At 42.5% G+C, this 21450-nt stretch overlaps 1 protein-coding gene across 3 annotated transcripts in view; it reads left to right on the forward strand.

Annotated features, from left to right (window-relative positions):
* PDE4D (phosphodiesterase 4D, cAMP-specific) overlaps positions 1 to 21450 on the forward strand; it is a 1610544-nt gene that overhangs the window by 125995 nt on the left and 1463099 nt on the right. The window contains exon 1 of one of the 3 annotated variants that reach the window (XM_010853471.1): positions 12155 to 12262. The exons of the other annotated variants lie outside the window; for them this stretch is intronic. The gene's annotated coding sequence lies outside the window, so the exon portion shown is untranslated. Of the gene's footprint in view, positions 1 to 12154; positions 12263 to 21450 lie in introns of those variants that run through there. 3 annotated transcript variants of the gene reach the window in all.

Raw genomic sequence — 21450 nt, forward strand, 5'->3', positions numbered from 1 at the left:
GCTCCTCTGTCTATGGGATTCTCCAGGCAAGAATACTGGAGCGGGTTGCCATGCCCTCCTCTAGGGGATCTTCCTGACTCAGGGATTGAACCCACGTCTTTTACATCTACCTGTATTGGCAGGGGGGGTCTTTACCACCAGTTCCACCTGGGAAGCCCTTCTTCCTTCTAGGGGTATCTAACTATAAAGATAGGCTCAGTGTAAAGCCCACTTACAGTCAGACACTTGAAAGTGCCTGAGTGTGAAAAGTTGAAATGTGCTCACAAAATACCCATGAGTGAACACGTAGAAGATTTTTTCTCAGGGGTTCCCTGTCAGAGTCTCTTAAGCACCCAGTTTCCCTTGAAGGAAACCAGTGCCAATAAAGAGACACTTAAAGAAGCTGAGGCAGAGTAAACCATATTGATTTGTAGCCCATATATAAGGAAAAGTTAGAAGGTGATTGCTTCTTGGCAGGAAAGCTATGACAGACCTAGGCAGTATGTTAAGAAGCAAGGACGTTACCTTGCTGATAAAAGTCTGTATAGTCAAGGCTATGGTCTTTCCAGTAGTCAGGTACAGATGTGAGAATTGTACCATAAAAGAAGGCAGAGCACCAAAGAATTGATGCTTTCACTCTGGTGTTGGAGAAGACTCTTGAGAGTTCCTTGGACAGCAAGGAGATCAAACCAGTCAATCCTAAAGGAAAGCAACCCTAAATACTCATTGGAAGGACGAATGGTGAAGTTGAAGCTCCAATACTTTGGCCACCTGATGCGAAGAGCTGACTCATTGGAAAAGACCCTGATGCTGGGAAAGATTGAGGGCAGGAGGAGAAGAGGGTGACAGAGGATGAGATGGTTGGATGGCATCACCAATTCAATGGACATGAACTTAGACAAACTCCAGGAGATAGTGAGGGACAGGGAAGGCTGGCATGCTACAGTCCATGGGGTCAGCAACAACAAAGGAAAAATCTCCCTACCTAGCAATTTTTTAAGAAAACCATGCACTAAAGGGAAAATTGCTATATCCCCTCCCCCATCTTTCTTATGCTTTGTTTTGTTTGCTGTGTTAATTGGAGATTTACATTACTTATTCTGTATGATATCCAGACCTTTCAGGAATTATTTGGTATTTTTCCAGTTGTTCCTCCTTCCTGACCTTGGGCGTGGTGCTGGAGCAGCAGAGAGAAATCGAGCGTAGTCCCTACTCATCAGGAGTTCACACTCCAGCTGGCTGGCCCAACCACAACCAGCAACTACCATGCGGTTTGACGAGGGAGACAGTTTGGCAAGGCATGGCAGTGGCGTGGATGCAAGTGTTCGACTTAGGGGCAGGAAATTGAGGGGAAGCTCGAGATCTTGAGATGGGGCGGGATATGTGAGCTGTATCCTGTCAAAAAGTGGTGGTATTTCAGATGGAGGGGAAGAGGCTTGGGAGGTAGAGGTGGTCTGGGAAGAGGGACTAGTAAGTCCAAAACACAGAGGTGACAATGGCCTTGTGTGTTTTGGGAACCTTTGGGAGGTTGGTAAGGCTAGAGCACGTGGGAAATGACGAAAGAAGAAAGAAGGAGATGAGCATGGAATGTCTGGTAGGCTGTGCAGAGGCACCTGGAGTCTTTCTAAAGCCTCTGGGAGCCTCCCAGGATTTCTCAGAGTCCCTCGGCAGCCATGGTTCCCACGCAAGCCAACAGTGACTGGAAGTTTGCTAGACTCCAAGGAGGCAGGCCCAATGAGGGGGAGTTAACCCCCTTGGTAGCAGCCCTGAGACAATGATGGATAAATGTCCCAGCTTCCTGGTCCCTGAGTGGGGCAAAACTGCAGTTCATCCTTGGGTGTCCTGGAGGCCCCCACTGGATGGAGCCCCACTGCTCACAGCAGTGATCTGATCATTTTCACATCAGTATTTCTTCTCGCCCCTGCCGTTCTTCCACGCCCCTTACACTTGCTCCCTGGGGTCTCTTCTTCAATAATATTTGCACTTAAATTCTTAGCTTAGAGTCTGTTTCTTATGGAACCCAACCTAAGCCAGTGTTTTGGGAGATGGGGAGAGATACGGTCATGCAGGTAGACTCTACATGGTTTTCATGAACACGAAGGTAAGAGGGGAGGATTCAAGAGCAATTTAGAAAGTACAATTTGTAGAAATTACAGCTTTGCTGGATGTATCGTGAGAAGAAGGGAGGGAGTCTCAGGTGACTCATGGTTTGGGCTTGTGAACTGGGGAACTCTATTAAGCAAGATAAGGACCACAGGCTGGAAAATAGCATTTTTGGTGACATATAAGGAATTTGGATTTGATTATGTCGAGTTTGAAGAATTGCCACAGACAGTGTGAAGCTTAGAGGAAAGAAGCAGCTTGGAAACCCCAGCATTAAAGACAGGCATCATTTCCTAAGTAGCAGGGGAAGCTATGGTATGAGTGTGGGCAGGGGCTGTGGGGAAAACCCAGCAAGGACAGAACCCTGGGAATACATGCCAAGCCTTACCAAGCATATGGGTGAGGAGGACCTGCTAAAGAGGAGTAAAAGACCAGGCAAGGGCCAAGAGAGTGATATTGCAGAAACTGAGAGAGGGAGAAAACAATGAAGAGCTTCCATGAGGTAAGCCTGCACATTTCCATTGGATGTAGACGCTGGGTGGTCAGTGGTATCTTTAGGAAGTTGGTATTAATTTGGATCAGTTAGAGAAGCAGGAGGGGTTTCCCCCCTTAAGAAATCTAATTTTATCACTTGGAAAATAGGTTCAACAAGAAATGCCTCAGTTCAGTTCAGTTCAGTTGCTCAGTTGTGTCCGACTCTTTGTGACCCCATGAATCGCAGCACGCCAGGCCTCCCTGTCCATCACCAACTCCCGGAGTTCACTCAGACTCACGTCCATCGAATCAGTGATGCCATCCAGCCATCTCATCGTCTGTTGTCCCCTTCTCCTCCTGCCCCCAATCCCTCCCAGCATCAGAGTCTTTTCCAATGAGTCAAGTCTTCGCATGCGGTGGCCAAAGTACTGGAGTTTCAGTTAGAAATGCCTAGAAGAGTATAAATAGATGAGCATACTTTCTAATTCTAGGTAAACATGATTTCAGTTAGCATGCCAAAGGATACAACCCTCTATTTAGATGATTTGTATAAAATCGGAGACTTACAAAGCTTCAAGTTTATTGTTCTAATTGGGCAAGATTTTTCCTTCTAAGCTAGCTGTTATTATTATTTTTTTTAAGTTGGTCCTACTCCTGTTCAAGGAGCTTCCCAGGTGACTCAGTGGTAAAGAGCCCACCTGCCAATGCAGGAGCTGCAGGGGATGTGGGTTCCATCCCTAGGTTGGGAAGAGCTCCTGGAGTAGGAAATGAAAACCCTCCCCAGTCTTCTTGATGGGATAATCACATGGACAGAGGAGCCTGTCAGGCTACAGGCCATGGGGTCACAAAAGAGTCAGACACAACTGAGTGACTGAGCATGCATGCACTCCTGTTTAAAAAACAAAGCAAAACAAAGTTTAATTTTATAGCTGGTGCCCTGTTGAATTTTGAATAACAGTGATACTTTCTGTGTCTTATTTAGTTACTTGTGATTAAGGATTTAATCTCTATGGTTAGACTGGGTAAGTATTAGAACGATTCCCCTATGACTTTCTAAGATCCCCGGGGAGGTACTTCTCTGTGCCTCAGTTTCCCCATCTGTAAAGTGGAGGTGACATTCTGAGGTAATATAACCTCAGAATGTTTCTCTCAGGACAATTGAGTTAATTCTAGTAGTGTACTTAAAACCATGTGTGGCACAGACTAAGTGCTTAGTACCTTTTAGTATTGAAATACTATTTATTAGTGTTTTTCCTACGTATTATCCATTTCTGTTGTTAAAAATCGGGAGACAGCATGATGTAAAGGAATAATGGTTGGACTAGAAAACAAAAGAGTAAGGGTCTATTCTCAGTTTTTTCTGTCAACTCCACTCATTTCTCTGAGCTCACTTTTCTTCATTTGTAAAAGACGGAGGTTGGAAGACAAAACCTTTGCCAGTCTTGGCTTTAATATTCTGGAAGCCTGCCATTTGCTTGGGGGTGGAGGGAGGAGGTTGCTGATTTACATTAGTGGTCTTAGCTATACCCTGTTTTTCCCTGAGGGAAAGATAAACGGGCAAAAAGGGAAATCTGAAAACCTTGCCACTAGGCTTTATGAAAAGTGTGAAAAGTTGTGTGAAAAGTTTTGGTTTACTTTCACACAATTCCTTTCTTGGGCTGAAACACTCAGATCAATTGCTTGTGTTCTCTTTGGATAGCTTTTCTTTTCTTTTTGTGTATATCCAGTGATTTTTCATTTTTGGCATTTTAAAATCCCTTTTATAGAAAAATCAAAACATTTTCATGCATCCATTTTATTTGTTAATGCTATAATCTATATAAAACCAGCCCACTTAAAGTAATTATTCCTTTACATCATAAATACGACATGAAAATAAAGTAATAATTATATGATGTGCTGTTTTCTTGTATCTTAACACATTTTTGAGGTCTGAAAATTGGTCCCTTTTCTAGTTTTGCCCTTAATCCAGTGCATTTTTCCTTTGATGAGTTATTTTTCATATGCACACACGGGGGAGCTTTTGAGACACTGGTTTGGATGTTATACGTCAATGGCTTTCCCAACAACTTGAGTCTGAGGTGATGGAACAGAGTTCTCCATCACGGGCAGCATAAGAGGCTGAGATTTCCTTAGTGTTTGTTGTCTGTTAAGAGGTCCTAGGAACAATTTGTTATTCTCTCCTAAAAGTAGCTGTGTATGTGCATTCTCAAGCAAAAAAAAAAAAAAAAAAAGGGTAAAAATAAAAAAAGGAAGATTTTAGCAGATTTGTTTTCTGATGCCTCAATAAGAAGATTATGGGACCTAAAAGCATGGTGGAATAGAAGAAAAAATCCTACCTGAAAGGAGAAGAAGAAAAAGTGAAAGGTCAGAGTTGAGCCTGATGCTCTTGGCCTCTTGCTCTGTTTGCTGTTGGAGGGAAATGCAGAAAAATAGAGAGTGCTGTGTTAAGTGAAAAGAAGCCTCTGTTTCACAGGCCCTGAACTGGCTTTATCATTTTCTTTTTTTTGGACCCAATTAAAAAAATAATTTTTAATGTAAATTAACACATAAAAATAGCCCTGGTGGCAGCTGCACAGATACATGATGGAGTATCATGGATGGCTGGGGCTTCCCTTTGCCCCAGTTTATTTGGATTATCAACAGCATCATAGTCACGCCCAGATGCTTTGCTCATGAAGCAGGGTTTTAAATGCCTTTGAAAATGAAGATACTATGAGAAAATCAATACTGCTGATTTTTTTTTACTGCTATTTATATATCAACAAAACCCTGGATTAATATAAATTTATTTAAAATTAAACAGACCATTCTTTGTGATGAATGGGAAATAGGTAAAAGTAGCTTCTCCTTCTCACTGGTTTTGGCTCCCAAGGCAGCCAAATTATATTCTCTGCAGTTTATGTTTGACTTCTTGCCACTCCTTTTCTCTAATCTTTTCCTCGGGACTCTCTCTCACTCTTGTGGTTTCAATCACCAACTGTATTACCATCCTGGACTTCCATCACAGACTCCAACTGTATATTTTCTACCACTCACTAAACATTCCTACCTGGATATTGGAGTCAGATGTAGTAAATCAGGTGCTAAACTTACCTTCCTTCCTCCACTTGTCTGCTCAGCCTCCTCCTTTACTCCCCACCACAGCTCACCAATCCCTCCTGGCTTTTCCACTTCTACTCTTTTTTTAATAACTTTATTTTATATTGGCGTGTCCTGTTGGCAATGTTGGGATAGTTTCAGGTGCATAGCAAAGAAACTCAGCCATCCATATGCATGTAGCCATTTTCCCCCAGACCCTCTCCCATCCAGGCTGCCATATAACATTGAGCAGAGTTCCCTGTGCTATGCAGTAGGACCTTGTTGGTTATTCAGTTTTTAAACATAGCAGCGTGTACATGTCAATCCCAAACTCCCTCATTATCTCTTCCCCCCACCCTTCCCCGCTATGTATAAGTTCATTTTCTAAGTCTGTGAGTGTTTCTGTTTCATAAACATTTATGTATTTGTATCATTTCTTTTTAGAATTCACATATGAGGGATGTCATACAGTATTTCTCTCTCTGACTTAATTTACTCAGTATGAAAATCTCTAGATCCGTCTATGTTGCTGCAGATGGCATTCTTTCATTTTTTATGGCCGAGTAATATTCCACTGCACACACACACCACGACTTCTTTATCCATTCCTCTGTCAATAGACACTTATGTTGCTTCCGTACCTTGGCTATTGTAAACAGTGCTGCAATGAACACTGGAGTGCGTGTATCCTTTTGGACCACGTTTTCCTCTGGATGTTTGCCCAGAAGTCCCACTTCTGCTCTTGAATTTTTTGAGCCACCTAGGCTTGAAAATTTGGGGTCACTTTTGACACTTGCCTGTCTCATGTTCTGTGCTGTGTCATGACACCCCAAGACCACCCTTAGGCTTGATGACCTGCTGAAAGAATACATCGACTCAGAAAAGCTAGTACGCTCATGGCTATGGTTTACTGAAGTAAAAGGACAGAGATTAAGAGAAAAGGGAAAGATGCATTGGGCATGATTTCTAGGAGAAAACAGGCACAGGCTTCCAAAACTTTTTTCCCAGGGGAGTCGCATGGCTGTGCTTAATTCTCTGAGCAATGATGTGTGATGCGATGTGCAACCAGGGAACCAGCAGAGCTCACCTGAGCCCTGGTGTCCAGGGTTTTTATTAGGAATCAGTCATGTAGACATGCAGTGCCAATGTGATTTATTTCAGTTGTTCAGACTCCAGATCCCCAGGAAAAGACAGGAATTCACTGTGAATCATACTGTTAGGATAAACTATTTGACCAGACTGATACTGCTTGGCTCAAGGCTTCAGGCATATAACACTTTTACCCGGCAGACTATTCTAAGGACTCAGAGCTCAGCTCCTAAGAGCTGGCCAAGTCCTGGAGACAGGACATTTTTGAGAACATGCAGGATTTGAGGAACCCAGCTCTGTTGAGTTAACCTTACAATCACCAGGCTTTATTGGTTACTGGCAAAAATGGGTAAGAGCACATACTTTGGTGTTAAACAGGTATGTGTTTCTAGCTCTATGAGGATTAAATGAGATGTAGTTAAGAGAAGAGTGGACATATAAATACTAAATGAATGTTAGATGATGGTTTGTTGTTGTTATAATTAGTATTGTGTCTGCCCTTTCCTCTCCCATGCTGCATCTGTCCATCTAGTCTAAGACCTTATTGCCTTTGCTTTCATGGTACATTAGCTTCCCACATCAGTGAACCTAGGAAGTTCTACGGCAATAATGGTCCCCAAATCTGAGCAGCTTGCAGACACAGGAGGGTCTCTCACTCCGTACTTACTCATTCTGAGTCAGCTGCAGCTCTGCTCCATGTGGTTGTCATCCTGGGACCCAGACTGAAGGAACAGCTCTGCTTTGGGATATTATAAAAGAGCATGTGATAGAACCATTTACAGGCTCTTAAAGTTTTTCTTGAAAATGGCATGTTTTCTATGCATTCCCATATAATTGTCTAAAGAATGCCATGTAGGCAGACCTAAGGCTAATGGATTAGGAGTATATAATGTTCCCTTGGCAGGTGGTGGTGAGTGTTTGGATAATAATATAATGTCACCTTTCCTAGCTGGCCTCTCTGCCTCCAGGCTCCTCCTACTCTTGTCACACTCCAGTCTATTCTGTTGACTATCACCAAGTCTATATCTGCAAAGCTGAGTGTTGGTGAGTTATTTCCCTTCTCTAAAATTGCCTTAATTCAGCATCTTCTACTGACTAGTCAAGTAAACTCCTTTTTAAGTTCAACCACTCATGGCTCTCCTGTGCTCCAGTTAAACCTGAATATTCACCAACCCTGGGCCTATTTTATCTTAGCACCTCGGCACTATTGCTCATGACAGCCATTTACTGAGAAGGATGACAAGTGCCTTACTCATAGTCATGCCTGAAACATGTGATGAATGAATGGAAAAATAAATGTTGCTCCGGTATTACAAAGAAACCCAACTGCTATTCAATGACAGGGAGGCCAGGCAGGGGAGTGTGGGGAGGTAGAGATCCAACTCATGCTTTTCTCACAAGCCAAGTCCTGAGGTGGGATATGCAGGAAGAGTGTCTTCTTCTAATTAACACATAAGCAGTGAATAGTATAGCAGTGGCCTTCCTTCTAGGGTCTTTGTATATTAAAAGGAAACCTCCTGTAGAGGATCTTTGTGCACCCAAAGGACCATACAATATGGAAGTCATCACAGAGCAGTGGGAAAAAAACTGTTGTTTAGGGTCTGCTTTTTTTGTAAGTTTCATGTCCTGGGCCACCAAGTCACTGACCTACTCAGCCTCCTTTGAATATCTGTGTCTCAGGGACCCTTCATGAGATGGAGCTCTCATGCCACTTTGGGTTTCATGAGAAGGGACCCATGGGCTTGGCTGAATTTGCCCATTTAAGTTTTAGTTATCCTGAGGGCAGCACCCCTCTTACTGGAGAAAATAGCTCTTGAGGCCAAAAATAGAAGACTGAGAGTAAAGGATGAATAAAAGTAACTGGATCTATTTCACTTGGTAAAAGAGATAAAGCCTGGCTTCATGAAAACATTCCTAAAAATAAAAACCAATCCCTGGCAGTGCAGCAAATAAGCCAAAACGGCTTCTTGGGTGAGTGATTTTTAAGGGTTTTTTTTTTTTTTTTTCCTGGTTACAATTTAAAAAAGCTTCTCTAAAAGAAATCTGTTCCAAATTCAGTTACTAAAAGGGAGTGATGCCGATTAGTGGGAAGGAGAGCCAGAGGACTTCGGTGGCCCCAGGCGGTGACTGTGAACGTGGGGGAGGCTTCCTTGCTCCCTGGGAGTCTGCTCTCAGCCGGGCTGTGCCTAACAGCTGTAGAGCTGATGAAACCATTGTGAGTGCTGTCAGCATCGAGTTGGTTTTAACTTTTTAAGCAATATTTTACTTAGGCTTCTACTTTGTGTCAAGGGGGCTATGTTTTTAGATGACTAAGGTAATAAACCAAGCAAAGTAAACTCAGTGTCATCTGTGTTAAGGTATTATTAATACTCCAGCACTAATGAGATGCTGAGTAGCAAGACAGAGATGATTAGTGGTCACAGAATAAAGGAATTGAGGAGGCAAATTTTTACATCCTTACAGATTAGGATTAAGAGTAGTGTGCCTGCGTACTCAATCATGTCTGACTCTTTGCGACCTCATGGACTGTAGCCTGCCAGGCTCCTGTGTCCATGGGATTTCTCAGAAAAGAATAAATACTGGGGTGGGTTGCAATGTCCTCCTCCAGGGGATCTTTCTGACCCAGGGGCTGAACCTGTGTCTACTGTGTCAGCTGCATTGGCGGGCAGATTCTTTACCACTTAGCCACCTGAGAAGCTCATTAGAGTGTGGAGCTAATTAGTGGAGTCTGGAAAGAGAGACCTAGCCTTGACTTAGAGAGAAGATGAAGTTTGATCAACTCAACATATGTCCCCCTCACTACTGGGAAAACTCCAGGGCCATTTGTGTTGTCATTAAATAGTTTTACTAATAATAATTAATTTAATGAAATACCAATGTGTCTGTGGCATTTTGCCATTCACACTTCATATTTATGGGCTCCAAGTCTGCTCTGAAATTCCTTCACACACAACTTTAGCCATCATGACTTGCCAGTGGACAAAACAATAGAATCTTCTTATAGAACCCTAAGGATCTTGTCACTGTTCCCAAGCGTGAGGAGACTTTTTGGAACAAAGTGAAAGTGAGACCAAATGTTGCCTCCATTGTATGTATATTCTGTATATAGAAAAGATTTTTATATTTCCCTTTGAAGAAACATTCTTTTCAGGAATGGCTTTTCTTCTATAGTCTTATAAAATGCTATTAAGTAATTTTTTTTTAATTTGCTTTTTCTTCTTTTTATTTGAATGAACCTTCTCCTCCTTTCAGATGGATGGGTAGTCATTTAATTATCAATTGAGAAGGATTTGGGTCTTTTAGATCTTCCTTTAATGGGGAGTGATATGTCTATTGATAACCATGGTAGTTCCCCTCTGGGAGAATCCTTTGTAGTTCTGTGGCTTTGGTCTCTATAGGACTTGAAAGTGGTTGCTGAGCTTTCTGTGTGAGTGGTCACTCCTGAGATCTTTGACTAAGCTGACAGGTCATTTTTCATCAAGGCCTGAGTTGGCTTCCCTGTCTGCTGTGGCTGGGGAACATGCTGGGTCAGATTTTGAAGCTGGAAACTTTCACGTTAAGTCACTTCAGTCATGGCTGACTCTTTGTGACCCTATGGACTGTAACCCACCAGGTTCCTCTGTCTGCAGGATTCTCCAGGCAAGAATACTGGAGTGGGTTGCCGTGTGCCCTCCTCCAGGGGATCTCCCTGACCCAGGGATCAAACCCACGTCTCTTGAGTCTCCTGCATTGCAGGCAGATTCCTTACCACTGAGCCACCTGGGAAGCCCACCAAAACTTTTGCAGTGCTCCATCCAGATTCTGTTTCTTTAGAATGGTTAGAGTAGAACTGTTCTTCAGCTCATTCATGTCATTTATGGCAGTGATAATACAGTGATGATACAGCGAAGAACTTCTGCTCCTTTGCTCGTTTACTCTGGAATGTTTGAGTGCTTGCAGTGTGCTGAGCAACGTGCTAGATCCTGGAGGTTCAGTAGTAGGGTCTAAGTCAAATTGAGTCTTGTCCTCCTAGTGTCTAACATAGTTACAGTTGATGGGAGAAGGTAGACAGTCAGGCTGCTCCAGTATATTGTGACGAGGGCGGTGATGAGCAAGCACGGTGAGCCCAGCAGGGATATTCAAAAGGATTTGGTTGTCTGTGTGAACCAGGAAGTGTGCCAGATGCTGAGTTTACAGTTAACTAGCAAAACAGACATTGCCTCTGCTGTCTTGATACTTAGGATTTTGGAAAACTGGTTTTGATTGAATGATCACATAAACACATATATGTGACATTGCTGTAAAGAAAACATGTGGTATGATAAAAGAATCTCCTAGGGAATCTAATTTAGACTGAGGGTTCTGGGAACATGAATTGGGGAAGACATTTAGGCTGAGACGTGAGTTATGAGTAGGAGCTGATCAACTGCAATGAGGGGAGGAAAGGGCTCCAGGTGGAAAGACAATCCTCTGCTAAGGCGGGTGGCAGCAAAAGTGTGAAGGTTCACAGGGCAGGATGTTTGCAGGGTGGGGGCAGAGAGAGAGTTAGGGGTTCACTAGGTTGTGGCCAGGGTCAGATCACAAGGAGCCTTCTTAGCCATAGGAAGGACTCTTGACTTTTCTTGGGGGGTGGGGTGGGGTATGGGAGCTTTTGAAGTGTTTGAGCAGGAAGGAGACACGATCAGGTTTGTGCCTTTAAGAAAGTCATGTGGTTTCAGGAGTAGATTAAGTTGTGGGACAAGTCAGGGGGCATGGAGACTAGATAGGAGGGTGCTGCAAGAACCAGGAGTAAGAATTTCAGTAGGGAGTATTGGTGGGTGTGTGGGCCCTTGCACCACAGTGCCTGGCTCGGGTCCTAGCGTGGTCACTCAATAGCTGGACAGCTCCGAGCAGTCACTGTGCTTCTGTGGGCCGCTGGTCTTGTTTCTGTAAAATAGGGATGATAATACTAATGCCTGTTTCTTGGGTTGCTATGAGATAATCACCATTTAGTGCTCAGAGCAGCTTGTGGGTGAGGTGTTTGTGCACTGTGTTTTATGCTGGCTGGGCCCTGCTGAAAGGCTCAGGATTGGAGGGCCAGTACAGGTGGGAGCCTGCTCTTGATTTACAACCCCCGTGCCCTGGAGGGAGTTTAACCATCCTGGAGGAGCAGATGCCTGTTTAAATTCATAAATTCATTTGTCCTAAAGGAGCATTGTTTTTGTAGTTTGGACAAAGTTACCTTGGGTTGCAAAGCCCTGCTGGCACATATAAGTACTCAATCAATGTTATCTGTTATTAGTGGCTGTGTGTGACTTTGTACAAATCAGTGAACCTTTCTATGCCCATTTTCTTATCTGTAAAATGAGAAAATAATGGCCCTGTGTAATAGAATTGGTTATAAGAATTAATGAATTAATATACGCACAAGACTTAAAATAGTGCCTGGCATGAATAAATATGTGTACTAAAAAGATACACAAGAGCTTTATTCATTCAGCGGCATTTGTGAGTCCACTGTATGCTGGGCACAGAGCTGAAACTTGGAAGAAAGAAGAAATGTCTCTGTCCTCATGAGGTAAACAAAAACTTAGCTTGATAATTAATTAAAACTCTCGTAAGTGTTATGAAAATAAAGTCTAAGAGAGAAAGAAGCAATTAGGAATATTTGAAAATGTTTAGCTAGAAATAGGAAGAGCAAGAATCTGATTATATATAGGATTTGATCCTCATGGCAGGATCCTGTCTCCCAACTTCATAGCTGGACTCCTAAGGATGAGTCTGATTACCTAGCTAACTTTGTGTGTGATTTGGGAAATGAATTCAGATAGAAATCAAAATGCACTATATTTAAAAATTATTTGGTGCACTGAAAAATTCCCCAAAGTTTATATAGAGAAAATGCATATATAGTCAACTGATTTTAAGCTTGTTATATAATCTTTAAGATTTGAAATAGCAAATGAGTTTTGTAAACTGGAAGCAATGTCCTTATTATCTATGTGGAGAAGAGATACATGAAAGTATCCCATGTGATTTTGCTTGCTTTGTCTTATTTGTTTTCCTGTTTAAATCTGACAGTGTCATGGGTGAATCAGATGACCTTCTCTGGGCAATATCTGAAACACTGTGGAAAGGGAACATGGTGGAATATTCATGGGCACCTTTAGCAGTTTAGGATTGCTCTCAGACTGAATTCTTATTCAGAGCTGTGCTGAGGGCTTGGGTACCCTAGGCAACACAGAAGTTTCTTTGATATGCTTCTTCGTGTTTCCTCTGTTTTAAATCCCCAAGTGAAATTGCACCTGGATCTGTAGCTCATGTCATTCGTCTTTACTCTGCCCTATCTGCTTCATTCTTCCTAACAGACCAAAAAGGTGATCATGTTTTGGGGGAGCAAGAAAAAGTGCCAGTTGGAATTTATAGGCATGCAGGAGAAAACTGCTTTGCTTTGCCATGGGAATGTTACAATGTTGGCTATGAGTTGTTTGGATTTTGAAGGCTTGTTTTTTTCCAAAGATTTTTTTTTTTTTAATTTAGACCATTTAAAAAGTCTTTATGAATTTGTTATTATATTGCTTCTGTATTATGTTTTGGTCTTTTGGCTGGCAGGCATGGGTGATCTTAGCTCCCTGACCAGGGATCAAACCTGTACCCCTGCATTGAGGTGAAGTCTTAACCTCTAGATTATCAGACAAATCCCTTTGTTTGGTTTTTGAACTGAAGAAACTGTAGCAACATTATTAGGTAAATTAACAATTGTAGCTCAACCATTTTTTCAAGAAAAGAAAGGCTTATTAAGAGTATTGAGGGCTGTGCAAGGTAGAATAATGCCCATCTGCCTTCCTCCTTCCCCCACTTTCAAGATGTTCACATCCTAACCCCTGGAACCTGTGAATGTGCTGTGTTACCTGGCAAAGGGGAATTAAGGTTGGAGACGGAATTAAGGTTGATAATTAGATGACTTTGAGATGCAGAGGTTATCCTAGATTATCTGGAAGGCTTCCCTGGTGACTCAGATGGTAAAGAACCTGCTTGCAACGCAGGAGACCCGGGTTTGATCCCGGGGTAGGGAAGAGCCCCTGGAAAAGGGAATGGCAGCCCACTCCAGTATTCTTGCCTGAAGATTTGCATGGACAGAGAAAAGATTTCCATGTTCATTTCCATGGACAGATTTCCATGACAGGCTACAGTCCATGGTATTGCGAAGAGTCAGATGTGGTTGAGCGACTCACACACATAATGTAATCACATGGGGGCTCAAGAGTAGAAGAGGGAGGCAGTGGTGTAACAGGAAGTGTCAGTATGACGCAGCATGAGACAGTCTCCACCAGTCCTTTCTGGGTTTTAAAGATGGAGAAAGAGGGCCATAAGCCAAAGAATAAGAGCAGCTTCCACAAGCTAGAAAAGGAAAGAAAGCGAGTTCTCTTCTGAGCCCCCAGAAAGGGATGCAGCTCTTCGAACTCCAATTTAGGCCATCGAGACCCATTCTGGACCTCTGATGTCCATAGCTGAAAGACAGTACATTTGTATTGTTTTAAGTCACTAAGTTTGTGATAATCTGTTCCAGTGGCTAACCAACCAGACCCTACAATTTTAAGTTGTTAAGAATCTGGAGAACTGTGGAGTCTATACTTGTAAGAGAAACAATGTTAAATGCAAGTATCTGGTAGATCTTAGACAGCTGTCATTTTGTTCTTTAAGAATCTAGAGAAGAGGTAGAAAACTGAAACACTGTCAGTCTAGTGAGGTGGTATAAATGCATGAGACCAGCCTGATGGAAAAGAGGGAAGGGAGAGGAGTGTGGCTAACCAGAGAGTTCATGGCCAGGCTCGGGGAGCAAGGAGGGGCAGTGGCTGCTCATTTCCAGGTGATCTGTTGCTGTGAGGAAACGTGAGTAGTGTTGCCAGATCTTCCAAGTTCTTTCAGAGCAGCACCAAAGTTTGAAATTTTAGTGTAAATTATTCTAATATTTAACTCAAGACTGTTTAAATAAAAACCAACAACTAACCAACCAACCAGATCCCTTTTAGAGTGTACGGTGATGCTGCTAAGCTGCTAAGTCGCTTCAGTCGTGTCCGACTCTGTGCGACCCCATAGACGGCAGCCCACCAGGCTCCCCCGTCCCTGGGATTCTCTAGGCAAGAACACTGGAGTGGGCTGCCATTTCCTTCTCCAATGCATGAAAGTGAAAAGTGAAAGTGAAGTCGCTCAGTCGTGTCCGACTCTTAGCGACCCCATGGACTGCAGCCTACCAGGCTCCTCTGTCCATGGGATTTTCCAGGCAAGAGTACTGGAGTACGGTGATACAGGGAAATTAATAATTGAGCTAGTCAAGAATCAGCATCAGGCTTGATTGCAGAAGCCAAAGGTTTTTTCCCTTCTCCTCCTTAATAAAGTAAAAGGAGGAGGTTAATAATGGTGGAGAGATAAAAGGATATGGAAAAAAATAATATTTACCAAGTGCAAAATACCTACTAGACATTGAAGAAGGGATTTAAAGCTCACAATCCTTTAATTCTTGTAACAATTTTGTGAGGTAAGCAATGCTCTCACTTCCACGTAAGAAACCTGAGTCCAAAAGAGGTCAAATGACTTGCACTTGGCCATATAGATACTAAGTGGCAAAGAGAACTCGGCACACTTTCTTTACTGCGAAGTAAGATTATGTGGGGAGCTCACAGGTAGGTTTGTAATGAAGCGTGTGTCTGACTGGATTACTTCAGGAGAGAGGAGGCTGGCCTCCACTAGGTGGTTGAGTCTTGATGTGGGAATGTTTGGTGGACAGTGACAAAGGCCAACAAGCAGGATGGCTTTGAGTGGAATGTGTGTACACCCCCTTGGTTCTTATGGCAGCATCCTTCATAAGTTTAACCGAGAGGAGCTGAATGACTGAGATTGACCATTGGCTAAGTAAAAGCTCAAATGTGAAGAAATATGGGTGGGGGCTTCCCTGGTGGCTCAGTGGTAAAGAATCCACCCATGCAGGAGACATGGGTTTGATTCCTGATCCAGAAGGATCCCACATGCCTAGGGTTAACTAAGACCATCCATCACCGCTACCGAGCCTGTGTTCTAGAGCCTGGGAGCCACAACAGTTGAGCCCATGTGCTGCAACTGAAGCCTTTGAGCCCAGAGCCCATGCTCCGCAACAAGGGCGGTCACAGCAATGAGAAGCTCGTGCACTTCAACCAGAGAGTAGCCCCTGTTCACTGCAACTAGAGGAAAGCCTGCACAGCAGTGCAGACCCAGCATAGACAAAAACAAACAAACAAACAAGGAAATCTGAGTAGTTCAACCTCACCAGTCTCTAGGAAATTTAAATTACATCCACAGTACCACATTGATGCTATACTACTACATCCATCAGATTGGCTAAAATGGAAATGACTGACAGCTTCCCAGGTGGCGCTAGTGGTAAAGAACCTGCCTGCCAATGTAGAAGACATAAGAGACGTGGGTTCGATCCCTGAGTGGGGAAGATCCCCTAGAGAAAGGCATGGCTACCCACTCCAGTATTCTTGCCTGGAGAATCCCATGGACAGAGGAGACTGGTGGGCTACAGTCCACAGGATTGCAAAAAAGTCAGACACAACTGAAATGACTTAGCATGCACCACTGAGAATGAGAGGCAATAGAAACCCTGCTGGTATGAGTATAAATTAGTAGATTCACTTTGGGAAGCTTTTCAATATCTGTGAAAGAGCATATATAATAACCTAGAGTCTAAGATTTCAATTCCTAGGTGCATATCTAGCAAAACTCTGTACATTAGACCACCAAAAGACGTGCAAGAATGCTCATAGTAACATTATTTGTAATAGCAAAAAATGAAAGCAGCTCACTAATTTGTGGTATAGTCAAAACATAACTTACCATACAGCAATACAGAGGAATGAGAGACAGTCACACACAATATGGATGAATCTCAAGAACACAGTGTGGAGAAAAGAAGCCCACCCAAAGCGTGTATGCTACATGATTTTGTTCATATGACGCTTAGGAACAGACCTTTGGCCTCAGGATTCAGGATCGTGATTAACTTTAAGGGGAAAAGATAACTGAGATGCAACGTAAGAGGGGGCCTCTAGATGCTGCAGTGTTCTAATTTTAAAAATGTTGTGAAAATCCATTGTCCTTCTCTGTGCTTATATTTTATTTCAATACAGAAAAAAAAAAGAACATATGGCCTGGAGGGAAGGCAGGAATCACGACAGGGCAGTATTGAAATTGTTGACAAGTGCATTCAGCAGAAAAGATCGAATTATTGAATGCGTCCTCAGTTATATTGGATGCGGGGGACTGGGAGAAATTCGGGACATGATGGTTGTGATGGAAGAGGAAGAATTACTACCTTTCTAGATAATGGATGTAGAGAGCATCTTGATATGATGAATCTGCTGTGTAGCTGTTATGGGACTGAAGATAGAATGTTGCATCATCTGTGTGACTATGTCCTGTCCTGTTTCATGAGTCAAGCCATTTTCATAGTGCAACATAGGGAGGAGTCAGTAGTTTAATTCAAAATGGATATAGTGGAGACCCTGACAGCTCATATTTTGACCTTATCTCATTTTTGCTTGTTAACTAGGCTCTAGACCTCTGTATAGGGAAACTGATAGCTGCATTACCATGTTAAGCAACTTATAGGTGATGTAAAAGATTTTGCTCTAGTTGTGAGCTTGAACCTGGCTTTTTCTGGTCTGTGGTCTCCTAGCAAGAGAAATGTAACAGTTAAGTTCCCCATGTGGCTTTAAAAGGAGGACAATTCTTTCTTATGTATATGCTGAAAGTACCTTTTTTTCTTTTCCTCAGAAAACTAGGTTTAAGATCTTTGTGTTAGTAATATCTATTTGCTACTTAGGTATTTTGGTTAAAATAGAAAGACCATTTGTCTCTTGAATCAAAGGTTAAAAAAATTTTCTTAATGGATTATATTCATTTCTAAGATTGCTTTCCAGTTATCATGGGTAACCAACTCTAAGGCAGAGGATGAGGAAATTAAGGGCAGTGTTGCATTTTCTTTCCTCATATTGCTTCTTACTTTTTTGGGTTGATTTGTATTCTATCTTTCCTTATATTTTATCTCTAATGGTTGATGAAGATAATTTCTAAATAAGTTTCATTTACATTTTCTTCCTCAGCTCCAGAGGTTCTGTTGAATGCAATCTGTGACATATATTAGGACAGCTGTGAAGTGAAGTGAAAGTCACTCAGTCATGTCCGACTCTTTGCAACTACACAGTCCATGGAATTCTCCAGGCCAGAATACTGGAGTGGGTAGCCTTTTCCTTCTCCAGGAGATCTTCCCAACCCAGGGATTGAGCCCAGGTCTCCCTCATTGTAGGTGGATTCTTTACCAACTGAGCTATCAGGGAAGCCCCGGACACCTGTAATGGAATACAAATAATCCATTACATAGCACATACCTAAAGGGACCTTCCCTTCTGTGTCAGTGGTAAAGAACCTGCCTGCCAATGCAGGAGACATGGGTTTGATTCCTGGGTTGGGAAGATCCCTTGGAGAAGGAAATTGGCAACCCACTCCAGTATTCTTGCATGGAAATCCCATGAAAGAGGATCCTGGCAGGCTACAGTCTATGGGGTTGCAGAAGAGTTGGACGTGACTTATTGACTAAACAACAACAACAAAGGGACCTTTAATTGATCATGAAAATTGAGATCTTTTGAGAATAAAAAGATGTGCTATTAATCATTATGCTGAACAACAGATGTGACGCAGCACTGTCCTGTGTAAATGGGGATGTGCGGTTGCCCCACCCAGAGCCCTTCTGGCGGGAATAAGCCTTGTGAAGTCTCCGTTCTGTTAGGGAGGCTGCTTACCTGGCCCACCCGCTCTTGGTAGGATGACTCACAGATATTAACTCAGTTCTCTCCAGTGATACAATACTGGATACGTACAAATACTACATGACAGGTTTTGGATTTTATCTTCTAATTCCTCCCAGTTGAAATCCTGGCAAAAGCCTGTAACTGAATATTACCAACAGAATGGCCTCTATTCATGTCTGACCTGATTTTTCCTCCTTATTTTCTTGACTTTCGTTTTTCAGGATCTCATGACTGTAAGCAGACAATTCTCAGCCTTGTTAAACATAGAATTTTTTTTTCAATGATGAGGTTGGGAAGTCAGTATGGCATGCAGTGTGTTTGCTACTCATTGCTTCTCACTGGGCCCAGCTTCCCTGTGATGGGCTGCCATGCAGGTCTCACTTTCTTCCTCCTTGGTCCTTGAATCAGCTGACTCACTCTTCTGTCTGTGCACTCTATTCTTAACAGTGGGAGTTGTTAGGAATCTGAGGGCTTAATTACACTCCATCCTTTCTCTGTGTCCTAGACCAATAGAGAAATAAAGACACAGAAGTCAGGGAATGATATATTTTTTAAGTTTTTGACTTATTTATGTTAGTGAATTAAAATTACACTATTATAAAGTGGAAGTGAAAAGTGAAGTGAAAGTGTTAGTCGCATAGTCGTGTCCAACTTTTTGTGATCTCATAGACTGTAGCCCGCCAGGCTCCTCTGTCCATGGAATACTGGAGTGGGTTACCATGCCCTTCTCCAGGGGATCTTCCTGACCCAAGTATTGAATCCGGGTCTTCTGCACTGCGGGCAGATTCTTACCAACTGAACCACGAGGAATAGCAATGTATGTGCAGAGGGATTTAATGCATCATAGTATGTACAGTTATCATTAAAAAGTCAGGACGTAAGTCACAATGACTATAAACATAAAATCTATATTAGAACATTCTCCAGGGACTTCTCTGGTGGTCCAGTGTTTAAGACTTTGTGCTTTCACTGCAGGAAGTGCAGATTTGATCACTGGTCAGGAAATTAAAACCTCACATGCCATTGTGGCATGGCCAACATTATAGCCAAACCAAATTTAAAAAAAAAAACAAGAAAACATCCTCCATAAGTAATACATTGGACTGTTTTAGTTCACAGTTGTCATTTGAGAATCTGATGATCACTGCCCCTCATTTTATGATCCCTCAAAATCACCTGGACAGATATATATAAATAGGAGAGGAAATTTCATTGTGTATAATTTCCCTTTGGTCTATCTTGTTAAAACCCATTTATTTACTTCTATTGAGTTGCCCAAAAAGTTTGAGAGCTTTGAAGAGCCCATTTAAATATCATAAAGAATCTCTTCTTTAATCCTGACACATCTTCGTTATAGAGCTGGGCCCAATGGGCTTCCCACCATTTTTCCTCACAGTGGACTTACTTTCTCCGTCCCCAAGCAGCTAGTTCTGCCCCTGTGGATTTAAATAAGGAGAACAGAAGACCATCTGTGATTTCAGGATGGTAGTTCATGGTGAAAGGGAGGGTGAAAAGTAGAGGGGAGAAGAGTTACAGATAGCTAGAAGGAGGAAGAAAGAGGCATGGAAAGAGGAGGAGGAGAGAGGAAGAAGACAGAGAGAGGGTGATGGAGAGGGTGGGATGGTGTGGTCCAGATATTGAGAAGGAGGGAGCGAGGGAAGGAGAGAGAAAGAGAGATTGAGGAAGAGGGGGACCCAACAAGCAGGCAATCCTTTTCTCTACCCATAATGGAAAATGGAGGAATGGCAGAGCTAGGGAAGGATACCTCCTCCCGAGTACCAGTAGGTGGCTGTGGGAATTCCTAGTTAATGTATTAAAGTGAGATTTTGGGAGAAGGAAAAAAGGGACCCCCCGCCGCCAACATGTCCTGCTACCCGCCCCCACCACCAGCCACCATAGGTCATGATGTTCCCTGTGAAACTCCTCTAAGTACCTCTCAAGATGGCAATGCCCAGAACCTTACTATTCAACCATCTCATGTACTGTGTCCTAGGGGCTACAGTGAGAACCCCGGACAACTACAATGCCTTTCCAACATTGTCGCATATGAAGGAATATGAAGTCACATCTTTGTCCCTGTAAATTGAAACAGAACACCAGCTCTCTTTAGGAGAAGGGTATAACACTTTTATGTTAGATGAAGACAACTTTATTATTACTGTTATTTTATGAAAGGGAAAATTACATGACTACATTTTGAAATGTTTGCAAATGTTTTGTCCTTGGGTAAAACCAGGGAATGGGAGAAGATCAAAGATATTTCAGAGATGCAAAATGAATTTCTTTCTACATAATGCTTCTTTCATTTCCACTATCTATAAGATCTGAAAAAGAACATTCAGTGATGACATACATTATTCAAAAGTATTTTCTCTGGAGAGGGCAGGGCTTTTCTTAACCTCCTTCTAGGTCAGGGCAGCTATGTCAGGTCAAGTGGAAGCACGAGGTCATCTTGGGGCTGGAAGCTTAGCCCTGATGATTCCTCTAGGAGAGTCGAAGGGATACTTGACATTTGTTACTTCCACTGGACTGGGAAAATATCCCTTCTGTGTTAAGTGCTTATTCTTCAGATTCAAAAAGTACAGAAGACTGTACTGACAAACTTGATGAGCAAGGCCGTCAGGACTCCCACTGAAAGCTCAGAGTATCACGGTCTCAGCAGGCACCAGAAACACAAAATTGAACAGTGAGTTAGGGCAGGGGAAATTGCAGGGAAGTAAGACTGGCACAAAGTGTTGAAATTCATGTTCCATTAAGGAGTAGGAAAAAATTACCTTGAATGGGCTACTTAAGATGGAAAAAAAAAAAAGAAATTGTATTTTCAAAGTTTTCATTTGATATAGACTTCTTATTGATACAAAATTCTTATAAAAGCCCAAAATGAGCAGAAGACCTAAATAGGCATTTCTCTAAA

Source organism: Bison bison, unplaced genomic scaffold, assembly GCF_000754665.1.
Source record: "Bison bison bison isolate TAMUID 2011002044 unplaced genomic scaffold, Bison_UMD1.0 scf7180017864328, whole genome shotgun sequence".
Classification (NCBI taxonomy): domain Eukaryota; kingdom Metazoa; phylum Chordata; class Mammalia; order Artiodactyla; family Bovidae; genus Bison; species Bison bison.